Raw genomic sequence first — 24,670 nt, 5'->3', positions numbered from 1 at the left:
TTCCTATCTGTAGGTTTGTGGAAAATGTCAGTCTCGATACCCCCATCCCTGACATATACCATCACATCGAGAAATTGCAAAGATACTGTGGACATTGTCATGGTGAACCCGAGCCCGGGCACCATACCATTGAGATACCCAAAAAAGTGCTCTAATTCACCTTGAGAGCCTCCCCACACCACGAAAATGTCGTCGATGTAGCGCCACCAGCACCGGGCTTTCCCGAACAGAGCCGCTTGGTAAATGAGTCTGTCCTCCACCTCCGCCATAAACATGTTGGCATACGTGGGCGCCACGTTCGAACCCATGGCCACTCCGCGCAATTGTTGATAATAGGTGCTCCCGAAACGGAAGTAGTTCCGCCTCAGGACCACCTCTAGGAGATGGAGGACAAAGTCACGGCCGCCCAGGGAGAGCCCGGTGCTGGCCAGGGCCACACCGACGACATTCAACCCGTAAGTGTGCTCTATGGAGGTATAGAGAGACTACATCGAAACTGACAAGGATGGGATCGGCAGGTAAACTCAGTTCTCTGAGTTTCAACAAAAAATGACTCGTATCCCTGACATAGGAAGGGGCGCTGGTGGCATGGATTCGCAAAACCCTGTCAAGGAATATGGCTATATTGCTAAAAATCGAATCCCTGCCCGACACAATCGGCCGACCAGGGGGGTCGACCAAGCTTTTATGTATCTTGGGAAGTACATAGAACAGGGGAGTGACCGGGTGTGTGACCAGGAGAAAGTCCCTGACATCCTTATCGATGATACCCTCCACCAGGGCTTCACCGATAATTGTTTCTAAGTCACGTTTGATGTCCCATTTGGGATCATTCTGAAGCTCAATATATACCTCCCGGTCACCCAGCTGTCTATGTACCTCCCGTTCGTAGCTTGTTGTGTCCATCACCACCACCGCCCCTCCCTTATCAGCAGATTTAATCGTCAGGGATTTGTCACCTGTCAGTTGTCTAAGTGCCTCTTTCTCCCCCCTTGTCAGGTTCGATGTAGCCCTCCTCTCCTTATGTTCTCTCAATGTCTCAATCTGTTTAGAAACAATGTCAATATATGCCTCCACAACGTGGTTATTACGCGGTGGAGAAAAGACACTTTTGTTTCTCAAATCAAATGTCTTCAAAATAAAGTCAGCGTTCCCAGCTCCCTCAGAAGCTGATACTGCCTTCCTTTCCTCCTTATCAAGAAAGAAGGCCTTCAATCTCAATGTACGGTAAAAGCGATGGAGGTCAAGTTCCAACTCAAACCAGTCCCTGTCATATCCAGGGCAAAAGGACAGTCCACGTCCCAAAACACGATGTTGTTCAGTGGATAGTGGTTTTGTAGAAATGTTGACAACCAGTTTTGATGTTAAATCTGGTTGCGTCTCGTCGTCCGTCCCCGTGCATTCTTGTGTTTTTGAAACGGTGGAGGTAAGGTTTTTCTGGGATCTGTGATGGTTTCTTCCCCCCCTACGGCACCTCCGTTTTGGCCGTGTGGTGGGGGGCCTAAAAAAGCCAATTTGCCTGTGTCATCCGAAGAGTCAGACTCGCCCGTCGTGAAGCCGAATCGACCCTGCTCAAACCTTCTCCCCTTCTTTCTGCGTGGTTTGCTCTGCGTCTGTTGCTGCCAATTATACACCTGGCCCGTCTGGTAATCATCCAGATCACGATGCCATTTGTCCCTTTTGATTTTCTCAACTTCTGTTTTATGTCGAAGCGTGTAGTTCTTGATTTTTTCAAAGAACGTTATGGCCTCGTCACTACTCAGTAAATTCTGGATCTGTGACTCTAAGGCTGTCATGGACACTTTCACCCCCTCGATCTCTTGGCCGAGAAAGTCAATGTTTAGCAGCATCAGTTCAAACGCATGTTTGTTGTTAATCAACTCAAATTTTTTACAAAACTCCTCATTGTTGGGGAGAAGGGTCGGTCTGAGATGGGATCTTAAACCCCGAGGTATCCGTTGTGTGCGGTAATACTCTCTAAGCGTGTTCAAGTGTAAGTCCAGTGTGACCAATTTTTTCGACTCTTGCTCATATTTGCGTTTGAGCAGGTCCATAGAGGGGGTGCTTAAAAAAGCCACATCCCCACTATCCCCATGAATGAGTCTATGTATTTGTTCATCTGTGTATAAGCACGTGTTCACAGATTTTCCGATAACGAATGTGTAATGAGCCTGAGTGACCTTTGAACTGGTTCTCTGTGTAATGTTTTTAACTGTAGTTTGTTTTTTATTAAGGCACGTTTCTCACTTTTTCCTAGCCCACATGGAGTACGGCATGCCATAGAACTAAGGCTTGGGTCCAATCCGTGACCCCTTGATGAGTGTGGATTTCTCCCTTCACGCACCGCAGCAAAGGATGGGGCTAGACCGAGGTTGCAGCTTCGGCAATGCGGGGTGGATCGGACACTGGAGAGGCGGGACTGTGATGTCATCAGGGCCGGGTTTCGGCTGATGACGTGATGACACCGCCTCCTTTGTGGACGTCCCCCATCGTTGCCTTAAGCTGTGAAGGGAATGCAGAACAGCATTGCAGCCTAATCCGATCTAGGTTTGGATCGTGAATACTGCGGATGCGGTGGAGTGGAGTTATCGCACCCGTCTGGTGGGGTAGGGGCGGACCAGCCCGGAGGCGTCCCTGACAACGGCGCGCACGACGGGGGAGATAGGATGACGTGAGATCGGGTGGGCGGAGCCGCATTGCGAGCAGCTGATCCTAAGGAAACAGGCAGTGACGTGACCCTCTCTTTCCTGTCATGCGCGCCTGGCGCTTGTGAACGCCGAGGCACATGTGTGCCTGTCAGGTATGTGGGCGATAAGGATCTAATATGTATGATTGTTTGACACATGTAGTAGGAGCACCTGAGGACGCATCTGTGATGACCTCAGCACCTTAGTCACACTATCATTGGCCACTCTCTTATGAGTGGGTGTGTTTTAAGATATTTAAACAGGCACTTGTTAATGGCATTTTGTGTTTGATAAAGGCTGTGAAGCAGCCGAAACGTCACAACCCCTGCACGCTGTTCACTTGGCGGTTCCCCTAATAAAGGGATGTTTTACCGGTCATGCTGCCTCCATCTTCTTTCTTTGGACTGTTCATGAAGGAGCCCTGATGAATCTTGGACTCCAGGTAGGCTGCTGCATACCGGATGACCTCAAGCTCTGGTGAGTGTGATTCCAATACTAATTTTTCTGTTCCCACATACAGTAATACTGTCCCCACATACAGTAATACTGTCCCCACATACAGTAATACTGCCCCCACATACAGTAATACTGCCCCCACATACAGTAATACTGTCCCCCAGTGCCCCCACATACAGTAATATTGCCCCCACATTGCCCCCAATACTGAACTGCCCCCACAGACAGTGCACAGAGTCAGACTCCATTATGTAATTTGAAATTGCCGCCAAAAAAAAAAAAACACCCCCACCCCCGTACATACTTGTGTCGCTCGATGTATGCCGGCGGCGGCAAAGGAACAGCCGAACAGGAGGAGGAGTCAAGAAGCCGGGCGGCGCAGGTCATTATTGCAGAGCAGGCGCAGCAGTCAGATGATGTCAGACATGGATCACAGGTAGGGGGCGTGGCGCGGGCGGCGGCTAGTAGGAAATTAGATGGATCTCACAAGTAGGGGGCGTGGCATGGCGGCGGCGGCGGCTAATAGAACTCGGGATTCGGACTCCAGAGCGCCGGCGCCCCCAGGCAGAGTGCGCTCTACGCGGTGGCCTACTCTGCTTATGGGTGGCGCCGGCCCTGGTCCCACGCACACCGCTGCGATTCTGCCTCTCCATGGAATGGCTCAACGAATCCTCAAAATTGAAGCCATCCCTTTCTCGGACAAAATTGTGAAGAGCACATGCTGCCTTCACAACCGAGATGGCGGTCTCCAATTTGAGATTTATGGGAGAGTGCAGAACTCGCCATTTGTTGGCTAATATGCCAAATGCACACTCCACCACCCTGCATGCTCTTGTCAGGCTATAGTTAAAAACACGCCGCGCAATGGATAAATTACGGCTAGAGTATGGCCTCATAAGGTGCTCACCTAGACCAAATGCCTCGTCACCAACAAAAACAAAAGGCATAAATGGATAAGTGGTGCCAGGCAGTGTGGTGTTCCCGGGAAGGTCAAGGGCATTTCTACTGAGCATTTGACCAAAGTCAGAATGCCCAAAAACAGCAGAGTCAGAGCTGCTGCCATAGGACCCCACATCAATAAAACGGAAACAATAGTTCGCATCACATACCGCAAAAAGAACAAACGAAAAGTATTTCTTATAATTATAAAACTGACTGCCACTCCTCATTGGCTTGAGAACGCGGATGTGTTTTCCATCAATTGCTCCGACACAGTTCGGGAAATTGCAGGTATTTTGAAAAGTATCCGCAATTTTCAGCCACTCCTCCTTGTTTGGTTGGCCCATCACAACAGCATGAAGGACCTGCCAAATGGCGCTGCAGATTTCCTTCACGATCACACTAGCTGTGGATTTCCCGATCTGGAAGGTGTAGTGAAGACTGGTCAACGATTGGCCTGTAGCTAAATAGCTGAAAAAAATTATTGAAAAAAACTAAAACAATTAATGGATGTTATTTTATTTTTATTATAGTAAACTTCCTAAAAAGCAAGTGGAAGAGCCTCAAAGATGCCTTCATTCGTCATCGACGCAAAGAGAAGGAACAGAGGAGTGGAGCTTCGCCAAGTGCACGGTCCAGCTATGTCCATGCAGAGGAAATGGCCTTTCTAATACCATGCACTGAAATGCGTAGGTGAGTCCAGGGCATAGACATGCAGGAGAGGGTGTGGTATGACATGCATTCACTTTCATATCTTGCACATACTTATGTATATATTCATGTTCACAGCACCGATAGTAGCTGGTCGAAAAGACAACAGCAGGAGGAGGAAGAGGAGGAGGTCACCAGGGACAGTGAGGCCTGTGCGTCTACGGGCCACTAAGTCCTCCTCCACCCGATCCCACCCCTACATTCCAAACACCCACACAGCCTGCCCCACCTGTCGTGGAACCCGAAAACATTCGGACTCACCGTTCAAAACGGAAAAGAACCGATCGCCAGGAGGACCGGCTAATTGCATGCCTGGATGCACTTGCCCATCCAGCACCCAAACTCACTAGTGATGCACTTTTCTTTACTGAGTTTGGAGGAAAAAATGCTGCTAGTTCACCGAAGTCGCATAACTGAAGCGAGGGAGGCCTTAACAAGGACTCTACACAGCTTCATTACACATTATGACATCACACAGCCCAACAATGCACCACAACATCCACCACCACATCCACCACCACATCCACCACCACATCCACCACAATATCCACCACAATATCCACCACAACATCCACCACCCACTCACACATACACATCACAAACATACCCACAAACTAACATACCACACCCTCACGACACATGGCACACACAACCACAATCATCATACAGTTATCCCTCCACCAGCATGGGCACCAACACCTCCACCAGCACTCAAATGCAACCTGCCCAGCAATCAGGCGGAATGAGAGAGGCCATGCGGGATAACGAGCCACAATACCAAAACCTTTGAGAAGTGACATACATAATTTGGTGCATCAGGGGTGTTCTACCTTCATTGTTAATATCGGAAAATTACTGAATAACGTTTTAAGTTAAAAAGTACGAAACTTATGTTGATTGTGTTAAACACAGTTTGCACATTTTTGGAGGAACTGTAAGATGTTATTACTTTTCCAAAATATAAAAACATTTGCAAACTTTTTGGGACTCTTATTTCGAAGAGAGTGTTTGTTATGGAAAAATGTGGGTAAACTATGTATGTATGGTATCTATATGCCAAATGTAAAAAGCATACACATACAATACCCCCCTCAAAAACACTTGAAATGTCACAACCACCAGTAGAAAATAACAAAGGCCACACTAATATCCAGTCAACACACAATGCAAATGCTTTATTAGGCCACAATTACCGTCTACTTACTGCAAAGTAATGATCAGTCTTTCCGCTGATGGTATACTGTCCCGCATGAATGTGTCCTGATATTGTAAACGGGTGCCCAACAACCCCAGGATCTCATCAAAGCTGTTGCAAACAAAAATGGTGAGGGTTAACAATACCAAAAAACTACAACTGGTACCTTCACAATTGGAACCCCACTCCTAGGTTTGTATTTGTACAAACCTGGTGATGGACATCCGCATGTATGAAAAAAACTTGCCTTCATGGGCCCGGAGGGTCTCGTACAGTGCCCAGAACTGTCCCCTTTCCTGTCGATTGGCAATGACAGGATGGACCCAGAAGCGTTGCCTGCTCTCTCTCCTACGCCTCAAACGTCGGAGAAGGATTGCTGACACAATTGCCGCAATTGGTCGACTTCAGGAGCATTCCATGGTCGCAAACAATCCACTACAATCCACTCTCTCAACACACATGAAATTTATCACCTCCATTTCTCTCTCATTAGACACCTTTCATATAGACAGGCCTGTATTTTAATTGGACAACACTGTTGTCAATCACTCAAACGCGCGTTCTACGCGCTTTGACTATGGGCAAAAACGTGCAACAAAAACGCACGTTTTGTCGCGCATAAAACGCGCATATCAAAAACGCTCAAGTGTGAACCCAGCCTTAAGGGAATGTGTTTCCAGGGCATCCAGTCCTGGATGAATCGATTAAACAGGACTGGGATACACCTGACAAAATATCAAACCCAGGATCCAGACAAAAATCCATTTTTAAATTGGATTAAAAAAAATCTGCGCCATGGGGTTCTGTGCCCAAAGTAGATTTAGCAGTCGCCCGTCTATCTAAAAAAGCTATTTTCTCCTGCGGAGGAAGCTTCCCTTATAAAAGATCCTATGGATAGAAAAATAGAAACCTTATTAAAAAGAGATTATGCTGCTTCTTCAGCGGCCTGTGTAGCTGGCCTATCTTCAGTACCAGTGGCCAGAGCTTTAAGAATCTGGATATCCCAGCTATCCCATGATCTGGAAGATGGGGTGTCTAGAGAAGAGATTTTTAAAAAGCTTTCCAGTAATAAAAGCTGCTTCAGATTTTTTGTGTGATGCTCCTCTGGATATTGTAAAATCCTCAGCAAGCTCTATGAGCCTTTCCAATACTGCAAGGAGAGCGCTCTGGATTAAACAATGGCCAGGGGATATATTATCCAAGAATCATTTCTGTAGTCTTCCCTTTCAGCCAACATCTCTGTTTGGTCCACAACTTGAAAAAAATCCTTGAATCCTTGAACGAAGGCAAAGGTTCAGTTTTTCCACAGTCAAAAAAGAGACCATCGTTTAGACCCTTTCGCTCACAAAGGAGAAGATCTGCTAGATTCAGAAACAGACAACAGTTCAAAGAAGATTTCAGGGCAGACAGGAAATATAAATCTGAATATAAGAAGAAAACTAACCAAAAAACCTCTGAATTATGACGCCACCCTAAAGCCAAAAGTTGGCGTAAGACTAAAGCTATTCTATCCCGTCTGGTCTCTCACATCCACAGACGCTTGGGTCACGTCCACAGTCAAAAGCGGATATGTACTAGAGTTTTCACAATTTCCCCCAGACCATCGTTCTTGGTGAAAAAGAAATTCTAAATGGAATCTATAAAATCAGTTCTAATGGTTCTGGAAAAGGGAGATTATATGGCATCAATAGACCTGGCAGACACTTTTTTGCATATTCCGATTCACCCCAGCCACAGAAAGTTCTTGAGAGTAGCAGTTCGGACGACAACTTGTATTACACATCTCTAGTTTACATGTCTCCCCTTCGGCATAACTTCTGCTCCGAGAGTATTTACGAAGGTGTCAATTGCCCTAACAGCAGCGCTAAGGTTGGAAGGTTATAATGTGTATCCCATATCTGGACGATTGGCTTTTAATAGCGCGTTCCAGCCAACAACTGAACCTCCATCTACAAGCCACGATACAAATGCTCCAGTCCCATAGATTCCTAATAAACAAAGGAAAATCTTCTCTAATACCATCTCAACAAATAAAATTTCTAGGATATATTCTGAATTCGGATCAAATGACAATCAAATTATCTCCGCAAAGAATATCATCTGTTCACAGGGGAGTGCATCAACTTCTGTCCAACCCACAAGATCTCTATCCGTCATGCAATGAAGGTGTTAGGTCTCCTAACGTCATCTATAGAGGCTGTTCCTTGGGCCAAAGCTCACATCAGAAGTTTGCAAAACAATATTCTAACCAGCTGGAACAAAATTTACAGCTCCCTGGACAAGAAGATAGTAATAACAACCACAACACGCCAGGACCTGAAGTGGTGGATTTTGTCTCCTCCCCTAAAGCAAGGCCGGGGTCTTAATCCCCATGCCCAAAAAATCCTCACGTCGGATGCCTCCTCTTGGGGCTGGGGTGCTCATGTAGACAATTTATGGGTACAGAAGAAGTGGACGAAGAAAGAAGCATTAATGTCCTCCAATTGGAGGGAGCTCAGAGCAGTGAGGCTAGCCCTTCTTCATTTTCAAACACATCTTTCGGGGGTTCAAAATTCTGATTCAGTCAGACAATCTACCAACTGTCTATTATATCAACAAACAGGGGGGCACAAGATGTCACTGTCTCTCCAAGGAATGTGCTATCCTCATGGCCTGGGCAGAGAAGTTCACCAAAGACATCTCAGCTATCCATATAAGGGGAATTTTGAATCACTCTGCAGATCTACTCTTAAACGAGTGTTCAATAATGTCTATATAGACATCAATTAACACAATAGGCAATCTAATAATTGCCAGTTATTGTCAACCAAGGTGACTTAAAATAAAAATACTTAAACCATAAAAAATAAACATCATGGGTATTGCCTCGTGCAAAAATGCCAATACAATAAAAATATAACAATATTAATGACATATGACAAATGGCATAATGGAGGGGGGAAAAAACTGCCAATTTGCCATTTTTTGTCATTTCAACTACCCAATAATTTTTTTATAAAAAGTGATCAAAACGTTGCAGACACTTCAAATTGGTATCACTGAAAAGAAAAGATTGTCCAGCAAAAAATTAACCCTCACACTGCCTCATACACATAACTACAAAACAGTTATAGGGGTCAGAATATTGGTTACATTTTTTAACTACTTCCCTTGAATGTTTTCAATTGATGAAAGACTGGAGTTGAGTATGAAAATATGTAAGAACAGCTGGAAGGGGTACACGACATACAGTATGTGATAAAGGAGCATTCCTGCAGTGATGGACAAAAGTAATATATCAAATCAGTAATATAAACTGTCATTAAGTGTAGTTTAGTGCCACAACATTTATTAACAACTACGGTGGCACTATCCTAAGTTGTCACAGCTGGTTGGCATCCTAGAATTAGTGCTGTTTATATTACCTTTTTGTAAAATGTAAAAATATGATAGTGATGCATTGAAGTCTATGAGAATAACAATCCATTGATTGCTTGTTATAGTTACCTATGGGATCTAATAAAAAGGCTATGAAGATGTTTTTACAAATATAAAAAAATAAAAAAATCTAAAATTATAATCACCCCCCTTTCCCCAAAACGAAAAAAAAAAAAAAAAAAACACATAAAAATACGCACCTTGGGTATTGATGCATGCAAAAACGGTTGCATTGTATAAAATATTAAAATATTTATCCCATATTGAAAATGGTGAAATGGAAAAAAAAAAACTCTAAATGGCCCATTTGCCATTTTTTTGTTGCTTCTCATCCCACAAAAAAAAATGGTCAAAAAGTCAAATTCACCCCAAAATAGTATCAATGAAAAGTACAAATCGGTCCGCAAAAAAATTGCCCTCACACAGCTCGAAAAATTGTATCAACCAATTACTTTCCGAACAGTTTTTCGAAAGGTTTCTCGAACAGGGTCATATTGAAGACAGATTGGTACAGTTATGACAATTTTAGGATTATTTTAAGATTTTAAGATGGCTTTTCCACCCACCTCTCTTTTTTATACAAACAATCTTGTGTCAGTGGTATGATTTCTTAAATCTCACAGCTTTTTTATGGCATGCATTTATCATGCGATTTATTTTTACTATTGCGTTTTGGTTGCGTTTTTTTCTTTCTATTGCGTTTTTTTCAAGAGATGTATCAAATAGTTCTGTCTACCTTCTGTATAAAGGATTTTTTACAGATTCATTGTACTATAGAGTTATCAAAGATTTTCGTGAAAAAGCATTTGTGAAAAATATTCATGAAACATATTTCCTTCGGTAGCAAATGGGTCTGGATCAATGTTTGTTTGCTCGACTGCGTATCGTATGTCATCCCATCTATACCGTTCTAGGCATGTTTTCATCATTTTATCTCATTGTTGTTTTATCATATCTCCCTAATATATTTACATGTATTCCTCAATTGTTGTCTTTAAATCTTGTGGCTTCATAATTTACATGAAACCAAAGATTTCTAGGTCTGAATTTAGCCCTGCGGGGAGAAGGCTACCGAAATCATAGATTCTTCTAGACTCAGCCCGTGACATTCTCATAATGTGATTGCCTCCTCTCCAGTGTATGTCCACCTTTTCCAGGGCCAACAGTGACAGTCACAATAGTGACCCTAGGGGTTTCTCGTTTGTGGCCTTGGAAAAGGTGGACATACACAGGGCATTTTTTACACATTTTGATTTCAAACTACTTCTCACACATTTGGGCCCCTAAAATGCAAGGGCAGTATAACTACCCCACAAGTGACCACATTTTGGAAAGAAGACACCCCAAGGTATTTCGCGATGGGCATAGTTAGTTCATGGAAGTTTTTTTTTTGTCACAAGTTAGTGGAATATGAGACTTTGTAAGAAAAAATTGAAATAATCATTTTCCGCTAACTTGTGTAAAAAAATAATAATTCTAGGAACTCGCCATGCCCCTCACCGAATACCTTGGGGTGTCTTCTTTCCAAAATGGGGTCACTTGTGGGGTAGTTATACTGCCCTGGCATTTTAGGGGCCCTAATGCGTGAGAAGTAGTTTGAAATTCAAATGTGTAAAAAATGTCCTGTGAAATCCTAAAGGTGCACTTTAGAATTTGGGCCCCTTTGCCCACCTAGGCTGCAAAAGTGTCACACATGTGGTATCGCCGTACTCAGGAGAAGTTGGGCAATGTGTTTTGTGGTGTATTTTTACATATACCCATGGTGGGTGAGAGAAATATCTCTCTAAAAGACAACTTTTCCCATTTTTTTATACAAAGTTGGCATTTGACAGAGATATTTATCTCACCCAGCATGGGTATATGCAAAAAGGCACCCCAAAATACATTGTCCAACTTCTCCTGAGTACGGCGATACCACATGTGTGACACTTTTTGCAGCCTAGATGTGCAAAGGGGCCCAAATTCCTTTTAGGGGGCATTTTTAGGCATTTGGATTCCAGACTTCTTCTCACACTTTAGGGCCCCTAAAATGCCAGGGCAATATAAATACCCTACATGTGACCCCATTTTAGAAAGAAGACACCCCAAGGTATTCCATAAGGGGCATGGCGAGTTCATAGAAGTTTTTTTTGGCACAAGTTAGCGGAAATTGATTTTTTTTAGTTTTTTCTCACAAAGTCTCCCTTTCCGCTAACTTGGGACAAAAATTTAAATCTTTCATGGACTCAATATGCCCCTCAGCGAATACCTTGGGGTGTCTTCTTTCCCAAATGGGGTCATTTGTGGGGTGTTTGTACTGCCCTGGCATTTGAGGGTCTCCGCAATCATTACATGTATGGCCAGCATTACGAGTTTCTGCTATTCTCCTTATATTGAGCATACGGGTAATGAGATTTTTTTTTTTCGTTCAGCCTCTGGGCTGAAAGAAAAAATGAACGGCACAGATTTCTTCATTCGCATCGATCAATGTGGATGAAAAAATCTCTGGCAAAAAAAAAAGAGGGGTAAGGCGTCTTCCAGGACATAGGAGCTCCGCCCAACATCCAAACCCACTTAGCTCATATGCCCTGGCAAACCCGATTTCTCCTTTCACATCAATCGATGTGGATGAAAAAATCTAATTATATACAAAGTGATTGCCAAAGCATATGAACACCGCCGCCCCCTCAGCTCATAAGCCTCGGCAAACATATCTTTTTTACTGCAGAGGAGAAATCTCGTCTTGCAGCGCCGCATACACCGACTTTTGTGTAATCTGACAACAGCGCAATTCTTCTGTCAGAATGCAGATCAGTGCTGCAGCTGGTTCATCGTTTGGTCCACCTAGAAGGTAAAAAAAATATATAAAAAAAAAGAAAACCAGGCCGCAACGCAATATAAAAAAGAAAGAAAACCAGGCCACAACGCAATAAATTTATTAACATGAACTTTATAATAACATTTGAACAGAACATTAACTTTATTGAACTTTTGGAACAGAACATTAACTTTTTTGCTTACCGGTGATTTTTTTTTCTTTTTTTACCTTTTTATAGGACAAGCCTCTCCTTCCCCATGGGACAATGTGCAAAGCGCAAATCGCCCAGAAATGTGGCGAAGTACATTAGGCACTTTGTCCCAGGTGAAAGGAGAGGTTTATAGCAGCTGTGAGTGAAAGGGCCCTAACAGCCCTGTTTGCCTGTCCTGTGTAACATAATCCCTATGCTAATAGTGTACCTGTGTGTGGTACTTCCGGAAACACTCCCCTAAGCATAGGGCAGGGTCATCAGGACAGAAATAGCGGGTGTCACGCCTTATTCCACTCCTGCTACAGACACAACATCTTTTTCGGGGTGGCACTTGGGTTGAGATACCAGCAACGACATTGGGGAAATGTCGCTCGTGTAGACGGCTCAGTACACTGGTGGATGGGGCCACGGAACCTCCTGGATACAGGAGGTTCTCGATATTCTCTTCCTGAAATTTGAGGAAGGATCCTGTTCTCCCAGCCTTACTGTAGAGAACAAAACTATTATATACAGCCATTTAAATTAAATATACAGACACCTTCTTATACCAGCGTCTGGTGCGGCGGGACACTAAATAAGGAGCCAACATCTGGTCATTGAAGTCCACCCCTCCCATGAGCAAATTATAGTCGTTGACCGAGAGGGGCTTTTCAATGACACTGGTTGCTCGTTCTATTTGTATTGTTGTGTCTGCGTGAATGGAGTAGAGCATGTAAACGTCAAGCTTGTCTCTCCATTTCACCGCAAGCAGTTCTTCATTACACAAGGCAGCCCTCTCCCCCCTTGCAAGATGGGTGGTAACGAGCCATTGGGGGAAGCCCCGGCGACTACAGCAACCAATCTGTTCTAGGAACAAATGCCTGAAGAGAGGCACACTTGTGTAGAAATTGTCCACATAAAGATGGTACCCCTTTCCAAATAAGGGTGACACCAAGTCCCAGACTGTCTTCCCACTGCTCCCCAGGTAGTCAGGGCAACCGACCGGCTCCATGGTCTGATCTTTACCATCATAGACACGAAATGTGTGCATATAGCCTGTGGCCCTTTCACAGAGCTTATACAATTTGACCCCATACCGGACGCGCTTGCTTGGGATGAATTGTTTGAAGCCAAGGCGCCCGGTAAAATGTATAAGGGACTCGTCTATGCAGATGTTTTGCTCAGGGGTATACAAATCTGCAAATTTGGTGTTAAGGCAGTCTATGAGGGGCCGAATTTTGTGGAGCCGGTCAAAAGCTGGGTGGCCTCTGGACGAGAGGTGCTGTTGTCACTAAAGTGCAGGAAACGCAGGATGGCCTCAAATCGTGCCCTGGACATGGCAGCAGAGAACATGGGCATGTGATGAATTGGGTTCGTGGACCATTATGAATGCAATTCATGCTTTTTTGTTAGGCATGTTGAGTAGAAGGCCCAGAAAAAAATTTAATTCGGAAATTTGGACGGGTTTCCACCGGAAAGACTGGGCAAAATAGCTTCCCGGGTTGGCGGCTATAAATTGAGTAGCATACCGATTTGTTTCTGCCACGACTAAGTCCAAGAGCTCCGCAGTCAAGAACAGCTCAAAAAATCCCAGTGCAAAACCGATCTGAGCTGTCTCAACCCGAACTTCAGACTGGGCGGTGAAAGGGGGAACTATTGGTGCAGCTGAAGTTGGGGCTGCCAATCAGGGTTTGCCAGCACCTCAGGGACTCTAGGAGCTATGCGGGCCTGTCTGTGCAGTGGTTGCGACGGGGGAACTAATGCACGTGCCACCGTACCAGCTTCAACTGCCCTTCTGGTGCTCGCCACTTCACCATGTTGTATGGCAGTGCTGGTACTAGGTCCAGGATTGGCTGTGCTGCTGGTGTATGCCTCAATACGTAATCAAACAGCGCCAGCCCCACTCTGCCGCCCTTGAAGCGGATCCTGCGCAACCTGTGGTCTAGCAACACGGGGCCGGGTACGCCTGGTGGTATTAGGGACCTTAACCTCCTCGTCTGAACTTTGGGTCAGACTGCCACTGCTTTCTACAGGTTCATATTCTGACCCGCTGGATTTGTCAGATAAGGGTTCCCATTCATCATCCAACTGGGTCAGAAGCCTGTAGGCCTCTTCAGAAGAATACCCCTTATTTGCCATTTGGTCAACTAAATTTAGGGGGCATTCCCTGAGACTACCCAAGAAAAAAAGCAAGCCTGATCGGGCAAACACTGCATTTTGGGTGGAGGGCGAGCTAAGGTGACACTAATACTATTATAGATCTGACTGTGATCAGTTCTGATCACTTACAGATACTATAAAAGTACCAATGCTGATTAGCGATACGCTAATCAGCGAATCAGTGACTGCGGTGTGGTGGGCTGGACGCTATTTTCCCTTTCACTAGGTGATTGACAGGGGCGATCAAGGGGTGATCAATGGGTTAATTGGGGTGATGGGGGGCGATCTGGGGCTAAGTGTACTGTTGGTGTGTACTCACTGTTTTCTGTGCTCCTCTGCTGGGACCAACCGACGAAAAGGACCAGCAGAGGAGCACACAAGCCATTTAACACCTTATATTTATAAATATGGCTTGTGATTAGTTTATTTTAAAAAATCATCAGCCTGCCAGCGACGATCATTGGCTGGCAGGCTGATGACGAACTTGTCCTCTAAGTTTTGCCGGCCCGTGATGCGCATGCACGGGACGGCTGTGAACGTAATCTCACGTCTCGCGAGATGACGTGCCGGCGCGTGAAGGTGCCTGAGTCAGCCGCCTCCGGAATGCGATCCTGCGTTAGGTCGTCCGAAGGTGGTTAAGGCTGATCTGGTTTCTGAATGAATTTTGCATATAATTGTCAGGACATAATCTATATAAAAATGTTTTTAAGTTATGTTTGTTATTTCTTTGTTATGCTTGTTATGTCTGTAGCATGTACCCGTATGTATGGATAGTACAGAAACAGTAATTCATATCTCACTAACACCCTGTACAGGAACACTACCCTATATCACTATCTAACTTACATTGATTATCTCCCACTAACTATCTGTAATATATATATATGAGCTAAGTATCTATTGTAATTGGATAAGGAATAGGATCCAGGTGAAAGCACAGAGCACAGCAATATCACTGATCTTTCTCTCTCAGAACTGCAAAAAAACTGCAGAAAATGGCTACTGGGGAATCTAGAATATTCGCATTTACGAATATATACCACTATATTCTACATCTTTGAGAATTCTCGAAGTGCCGATATCTCGAATATTTGCGATAAACACTATACAAGACACCTTTTGTTCTGTAAAGGCAGCCATCCCGAGTTATTAAATAATTCAAGGCATGCATACTGCACTGTGCATCCTGAGTAGGAATTGCCATTAAATTAGAGAAGTTCTATACATAAGACAAAGCTATCAGCATCACTCGGGTGCTGTAAGTTGTCATCTGACTCTCTCTCTGCCATGAGTCATCAGCCATGTACTGTACTATGTTGATAGATTGTCGACTGGAGCTCAGCCCATTGTTGTTTCAGGCCAGGTTACTTTATTATAAATGTATTGCCATTTCCTTATACTCTGTTGTGATTTGAAGTTATCTTTAATATAGTCATCACATATAAATATTTGTATTCACTTATACTTATTAAGGGTATTTTATCCTCAAATCTTTGAATTCCAGTAAAACACACGACATTAGTTTACTCAGCATGTGTATGTAGGGTGCAACTATAACAAATAGTTAAGTATGGCTTAATTATAACTGTCCTGATTAAAACTCTTTTAGTTTAGACTCATAGAAAAGTAATGTCATCTCTAACTGGCTCATATCTAGATGTTGTGATTTGCAATATGGTATGAGATGTGTGTCATTATTATAGCTATTCTGTTTGTGTTGAAAATAAACTTAGAAATCAAGCCACATGTCTAAAAAATTAATGCTTAGAAATTAAAATTTTAAATTAAAATGTAGTGGATAACTAATACAATAGTATATGTAATGTTTCCAAATAACAAATGTCTAGCTGTTACTCCCTAATGTTTAATAAAGCTCAATGCAAATGTGCAATGTTTATTAACTTACTGAGATATAATGGAATGTAGGGTAGAATTTATAGTTGGTTTATTGTGTTGGCAGTAGGTGTTCAATAATTATTTCTTAATAAACTCCAGCCTACAGGTGTTATTTTGTAGGGAAAATAAACAGAAACCTGGATGAATCATTTTTGTTTGTTTGTTTTAGTTTCTATTAAATAAAAAAAAAATAAAAAAACTTTTATTGTAATAACTTAAAGGGGCTATCTGAGATGGCCAGCGACTACTAAAAATGTTTAAATATATTTACTCTTCACAAAACTAAAGTTCGGAATAAATATATGATGATGTATGTATATGTATATATATATATATATATATATATATATATATATATAAATAAAAAAAAATAAAAAAAAAAAAAAAAAATATATATATATATATATATATATATATAAAAATCTATTTCGGAAGAAGCAATACTCAAATTGGATCTCTTAAACAGTTCACTGATGCACACAGTATCATTAATAGACTTTCATTACTTAAACAATGACAGATGTTTATTTTTGGTTAGATATTTAAAGAGTCACAGCTTTGCATTAGAGATGATTCATTAGAGATTGGTGAACCTTGTTCTTCCCAAACTTCCCAAAAATGTGTCCCGCAAGACGAACCCAAAGCTTTTCAAGTTCACTTTGGATGAATCCAATAAAATGGTCACAGTACCATTTTATAGCACATGGCAGTGGGAAAAGCACTAGGGGGAAGAACAAGGATACTCACATGACCCTGAGAGGAAGTTGGGGGGGGATTGGTTCACAGGCCGACAGACAGCCCAAATGAACCAAGCTGCAACATGCAGGGAGGTGCCCTTGCAGAAGGAGCAGAACATAATTATGTGTTGGGCTGTGAATGAGGGTGGACGCATCTATGCAGAGTCTGACTGAAAACAATTTTAGGGACATTGTACAGTCACAATCAAGCTTCTATTCTAGTGTCAGGGACAGTTTAGGGAAAGACTAGAAAGAAAAATAATTGTGTAGAATAGGGAAACACAGGAAAATATTTCAGCAAGATAGTTAAAGGGAATGTGTATTCAGAAAATGACCTATTGTTTAAATCATATGTTTATCATATTTTATGTAATAATAATAATTTTCTTTTTAATTCTCCATGTCAATATCTATATTTAATAAAAAACAATAAAATCCTACAGTTTTTCCACTGGCCACTAAGCCTTATAATAGGTGTCAATTCTTGGTCTGTACAGATTACTTTACTGCAGTTACTCTGTCGTTCTAATTCTGCCTATAATGAAATCACCTCTGCATATAAATAAGCTAGGATCCACCATTCATAATAGGTGATTATCAAAGTTTATCTCTTTTTCCTTGTACAATGACCTCCACACAGGTCATAACATGCCTAGAAAGCTGGCATGGAGGTCAATGGGGTCCTCTCTGGACCATTTCTTCTATGGCCCATGTGGCTGCTGTAAAGCTATTTTCTTAATGCTTTCTAAATGTGGTTAACAACAGCTCATGGAAAATATTTGATATTGCAAGTATGTTCTTGAACTCGAGTTTTCAAGCTTTGTGTGGTTCTCCCTACATATTGGAGGCCACACGGGCACTCCAACAAGTAGATGACCCCCACATTATTACAGGAAAAATTGCCTTTTATTTTAAAATTGGTACCTGTTCTTTTTTTAGATGCCACAGTATCTACAAACATTTTCCAATCCTTTAAGATGTGTTTTTTGCAGGGTATGCAGAAACCGCACCATGTGAATTTACCCTTGTATGCAACCTTATGTTTTTTGTTGGTAGCAAAGCTGGCACTGTGTACCAGTCTATTAGTAAGGTTACTCGCTCTTTTAAAAACCATAAGGGGTTTGTCTGGTAAATCCTTGCTCAAAACGGGGTCATTTTTGAGTATGTGCCAATTTTTGCTAACCATATGTTTAATAAGGCCCACTTGATTGTTGTATTGAGTTAGGAACATATATCTAAAATCTTTCTTTTGATGATCGCTTTTTTTATCTGTTGGGGTTTGGGTGATACAACGTTTATCTTCTATCTCTCCTCTACAATTATCCAAAAAATCTTCTTCATATCCTTTTTCAAGGAATCTGGTTTTTATCATCTGCCCCTGTTCCCTATAATCCTCTAATTTAGTGCAATTCTTAGAGATCCGTTGAAACTGGCTTGTGGCCTCCAATATGTAGGGAGAACCACACGAAGCTTGAAAACTCGAGTTCAAGAACATATTTGCAATATCAAAAAAGGGCTCGAGACGCATAGCGTCTCTCTACACTTCAAAATTCACCACCAAAAAAATCCCAAGGGGCATCTTTTTACTGGTATTGAGTTGGTCCATACTCCTATACGTGGAGGGGATTTTATTGCAATATTAAATAAGAAGGAGGTGGAGTGGATGTTTTTATTAAACACCATTCAGCCCCAGGGTTTAAACATTGAATGTGACGTGAATGCCTGTATAGTCTAAAAGCTTCCATACGAGGTTTGAAGTAATAAGTTAGCGTTATTTTACCCTTGGAGTGCGTCTGTAGGTCCTGAATGCGATTTTACTAGATGTATTGATCCTGAATGTGATTTAAAAAATATATATATATATTTTTTTTTTATATATTTTTTTAATCTATATATATATTTTTTTATTTTATAATTAATTTTTATATATATTTTTTTCCCTTGATTGCCGGCATATGTTTGCGTACAGGGAAGGATAGTATATATATTGCAAAAGAAACTGTTGTTTTTTAAGAGTTTTAAATGACGTTCAACAGGGGAGGTTCCCCGGATTCTTTATTTCCAGCTGTATCCACTTAGTATCACACGCCCCAGACGAAGCATTATGGCGAAACCCGGGTCGGGCACTGTGGACTTTTTTTAACTTGCTCCTATACTTGTGTTTTTCGTGAGTATATTAAATATTTTCTATTCAACACTCTGGTATGTAGTTCACTATTGGTGTGACCTCCTTTTTTTGAGACCATCTTTTGGATCGTGGAGATCTGCAGGACTGTGTCTGTGCGGTGAAGCCTTTCGTCCATGCGGCACCTTAGGTGGCAGCTAAGGGAGATTCTGCATCTGCAAACCACGGCACTAACCTGCATTCGCCCTACTGACCACTCCTGATCTACCTTCACTTCAGTTTGTGAAGTTCTCTGGTGGATGACATCGTTGAGCCGTCATTCTTGGACCTCACCTAGGTTGGACATCTTGCTCCCTCTCTCACATTTCATCTCACATATCATATAACAAAACTCAAGTACTTAAACAAATAGGATTTTCTTCACGTTACCCTGACTTGCACCAGGCTACATACACACCTTATTCACCTCGGTGATTCCATTATAACTTCGCTCCCAGATAATCAAATACCCTATTGGACCCATTTGACTATTTGTTCCATGTTCTTGTTATCTGTTAATATGTTGACAGAGCTATTCAATCTAAGGAATTAGGCAGGTGTGTACCCATGTAATGCTGCCCTAATGACCAGAATTTTGGTTACCGTGCACTTTTACTTAAACTGACATGATGCTCAGGCTTGATTACATGTTTGCATTAAATGTACTGGCTTACACCTCTGATTAGTTATCTTTTCATACCTACTTGTGTGGGGATTGTCCACCCAAGTAGACTGATGTCTAATATTATGCCTTAAATATTCCTGCCCTGAAAAGCTCCTACTGCAAATGTATTGGCTCAGCAGAGGTCTTTCGGAAGTTTCAGCAAACATCACAAGACTTGAAGAACTTTATCTTACCTCTATCATATGTCACTTTGCATAAATGACTGTATCAAAAATCGAAGTTGAACTTGACTTTTTTAATGAAGCACGAAGCCGAGTTTGGCTTGGCTACTTTCACACTTATGTTTTTGCCTGATTGCCTTAAACCTGACAGGGCACACCTGTGAAGTGAAAACCATTTCAGGTGACTACCTCTTAAAGCTCATCAAGAGAATGCCAAGAGTGTGCAAAGCAGTAATCAAAGCAAAAAGTGGCTACTTTGAAGAACCTAGAATATGGCATATTTTCAGTTGTTTCACACTTTTTTGTTATGTATATAATTCCACACGTATTAATTCATAGTTTTGATGCCTTCAGTGTGAATCTACAATTTTCATAGTCATGAAAATAAAGAAAACTCTTTGAATGAGAAGGTGTGTCCAATCTTTTGGTCTGTACTGTATATATATATAATGTGTGTGTATGTGTATATAATATATATATATATATATATATATATATACATACATACACACATGTGCGCGCTGCGTCTGTGTTTGTGCTTTAGTGTGCACACCCTAATGCAATAGGCTGCACACGCCTATGTTCTATAGTCAATATCAGGCCTGATAATTTATAACTTTTTTCACAATTCTACCCAATATCCGAGATTGATCATAGTTTGAGCTGAGCAAGGGTTCATATCTACCCTAATCACTATTGAGTTTACTGTGTATAATCAACTGATAGTATATCTCATTATTGTGATTGAGATGTTTGTATTACATTTTATGTTTTAGAGGTAATATGGAATGTTGTTATTCGTGTAAGTGCCATCCAGTGGTGAATTTAGGGCACTGCATATCACTATGTGTTGTTGCATATTATTGAGTTTTATATTGCTTAAGCTTTGATTGTATTTTGAGGTATTGTATAATTAATAATTTATATTTTTACATAGGTTCCTGCAGCATATTTTACTGATTACACAATATAATTAAATTAAAGATAAACTCTTTTTGAGGTGTTTTATATGTCCACCTCTAGGATCAATTTACATTGAAATATTTCCTTCGATCCTTCATTTTATATAGCACATTTGTTTTATATCTGTGACATTAATTGGAGGTCCCAGCGAGATCGAGTTAATTTATTAATTATTTGTGAAAATAGTAAAACGTAATGTTCTTGGCTAACCAGATTGTTCATATATCTGTGTGCTAATTATTGGTAGGGACAATGAGCGCAGCCAGTAGTGAAGCTACAGGAGGTAGTCCATTTAGCCTGGAACAGTTAATCTATAGCATTGTTGAATATGTAAATTTATGGTTGGGTTTGGATCAGGATGTAACTGCATGGTTAGGTGAGCTGAAGGCAGAAGCCAAGAGAGAATGTGTGGATGTATGGACATTTGGTACAGTCATGAGACATCAAACCAATTTTGATGTGCTTAAAAACATTGCCAATAAAGACCAACACCTCTTAAAGATGTTGCCACCAGTCATATATGCAAATATGCATATAACAGACATGCATATAACAGACATATAGGCCTATATATCCCGTATAGAAACAAAAAAAGAATCTGCGAAAGCATCGATCGAGGACTTAAAGCGTGAGCTCGACTTCAGCAATGTTGCTTATCATCAACTAAAAAGGGAGGCAGATGAGCTGAACCTCCGTTTTTGCGGACATCAGCAATCAGACAGACCAAGCCATACTATGTTGAAAGTGATCTGTCTGATAATGAGAGATTTTTGGGTCCTCCAGCTCTCACACCCCAAAATATAGATGTGTCAACATCACGTGCTCTTAAAGCGGAATCCATCCGAGATCCTAAGCCACCCGAGGGTGATGGCATGATTACACAGGATGCATTAACATTAAGTCAGGTGTTTCAAGCTGTATCCGCCTTACTAGGCGTTAGCGACAGTAAAGGCCACAGAAGTGTCCTCCGGTACCTTCCCCTATAGAGGAATGTTAGGGTTAATTCACCCAAACATTCGCAAACTATCACAAATTTGAATATTGCCCCTGCCGCTCATTACTATTCAGAAGGGGATCAGAGTTCCTCGAGTATCATTAAATACCTAAATGCCACTGTACCTGAATTCTCTAAGAGAAGTTCTCACAAAATTGCTGATCATTTAGAACTGTACCATCTTCCATAGATTCTTTAAAATTGTTTTCTTATGCAGACAGGATCAGATTCCTACCATGGGAATTTGAGAATAAATATTGCCACTACTTTATTTCCTTCAGAGATAGAGGGATCCAGGATTAGCAGGATGTTTTGCACGAGGTGAAATTAGAATTCGTCCCTTACCGGACTATTACTGCTGCAAAACGGGATATTTATAAACTCACATGTAGACCCAATCAAAGTCCCTGGGAATTTCTCTCTATCCTAAAAAATGTCAATGGGTTAGCGTATAGGTCCACAAATTGGGAATCTGGGGAATTCAAACAACTGTTTTATGATGCAATGCCTATGCAAATCAAATTTAGCCTAGGTAGAGATCTTTTTCATAAAGCTCCCTTGGAAAGATTAGTAACGGCTGCCACTTCTCTGTATAATATCAGTGAGTGCCATGCTACTGGTAAGATAAGATACAAAAGGTCCCCAGAACAAAACATAGCAGATGCTAAAATAAACCCTAACCTGGGATTTGAAATGCAGACACACAGGTACCTTCCGTCTACGTGACCTTTCCAAAAATCCCAGCGACAACAGGTAGGACCCAAGCAAACAAAACCTAATGGCCTCAACGGGTCATAGGGGGATAATAATGGTGATAAAAGGTCTAACTACCATCCCCAATATTACAATAGGGGTCCCCCAGGATACAGGCACTGAAATAACAGTCCCAGACAACAGAAGGAAAGTGGGCCTGAATTCTCTACTTCACCTAGAAGTCGGTTACCCACCGCTAGTAAGGGTACGCCACAAGACCCAACTCTGCACAAATCAAATGATCGGTTTGCTAAATTGGCAGATCAAGTGGCTAAATTAAGTGAAATAGTTAATAAGCTGTCCCAGGTTTCCATAAAAAAACAAACTAAACCTTATTAGGGGCGGCTGCAGGTCCCATCTCAGGCCTAAAAAGCAGGCAGGGCAGGGTCAGAGCCCAGACCAATGTGAGGCTACCGATCTTGTTGTAGAAGATTATAAGATGATTCCTAATCCTATATTGCCTTGCAGAATTATTGACCCTAAAATTGAGGCCAACGAGGGGGTGCCTAGTGTGTTGGGTATCTTGCAGTCTAACCATGTAAATTTGTGCACTAATGTGTCTTCTCTAATGAGTGATCCCGTCATCTCAGCGTCAATCTGTGAGCTGCCGTCTGTAAGCTGTGATGTAATCCAGTCTTCCCCAAAGGTGGGGACTGCTGCGTGCAGTAGGAATGTCCGGGTTTCTCCAGAAGTCGCATCATTGCAAAAGGATCAAATCCTCAAAAAGCATCAGATGAGCAAACATCCTAATTTCTTATGTGATTTTTTTCAGGTTGAAGACCAATATTATTTTTTTATTCTTATCTCCAAGATGAACTTATAGAGCCAATTAGGGGTTTACTTGACACGGGATCACAAGCTACTATATTGTCATATAGTTATTTCCAACAGGTTATGGATTTGACAACAAAGAGGCCGAAATTAAAATTGTTTGATGTCTCTTTGATAAGTGTAGGCAGATATGCTTTGCAGTAAAGTGGCACGGCATGGTTAAAATTTAAAATAGGCAAGAAAGTAATGAGACATCCCACACTGATTGTGGACCTTCCCTAGGATCAGATGATCATATGAAATGATCTCATGAAAAGATTGAGTTCCATAGCAGACTTCATCAATGAAGCAATCTGGAATCAGGTAAAGGCACCTATTGCTAGAGATGGCCTTGCAGTTCGCCCAGAGGTCGTTTCTTGGCGAACTTTGCTCGTTCGCAGTTCCCCGAACGGGCAAACATATGGCAATGTCTGCCGGCGCCATATTCTTTTACATTGTGAAGACCTTTGAATCATGACACAGCCATCAGGTGGTATAGGACAGCCAATTGAGACGTTTCAGCACATGGACATACCCCCTACCTTATAAATAGTGTTGAGAGCGAATATTCGAATATCAAATTTTTATATAGAATCTCAGCACTTCGCTAATTTGCGAATATTTCGAATATAGTGCTATAAATTCGCTATTTTGAATATTCTTTTTTTTTATTGTTATATTATTTTCTTTCCCACTTCCCAAAAGTAGTTCTTACCTGTCCTTAGGATTCCTGGCTTCCTGGCTGCTCCATTCAGTGCCCTTTGCCGCTTCTGCTGACTTCCGTGCTCACCATGGGAACGTCTCCATACTAGAATGTACTGTCGGATTTCAGAATTACGTTGAAATCGCAATGCGATTAATATAAAGTTTACTATGGTTGGCTTGGTAGAAATAGCGAAGATGACGAATATGACGAATGTATTCGTCATATTCCTCAAAACGAAGTTAACAAAAT

Source organism: Bufo gargarizans, chromosome 5, assembly GCF_014858855.1.
Source record: "Bufo gargarizans isolate SCDJY-AF-19 chromosome 5, ASM1485885v1, whole genome shotgun sequence".
Lineage (NCBI taxonomy): Eukaryota > Metazoa > Chordata > Amphibia > Anura > Bufonidae > Bufo > Bufo gargarizans.
The sequence above is the reverse complement of the archived record's forward strand: the minus strand, read 5'-3'. Positions refer to the sequence as shown.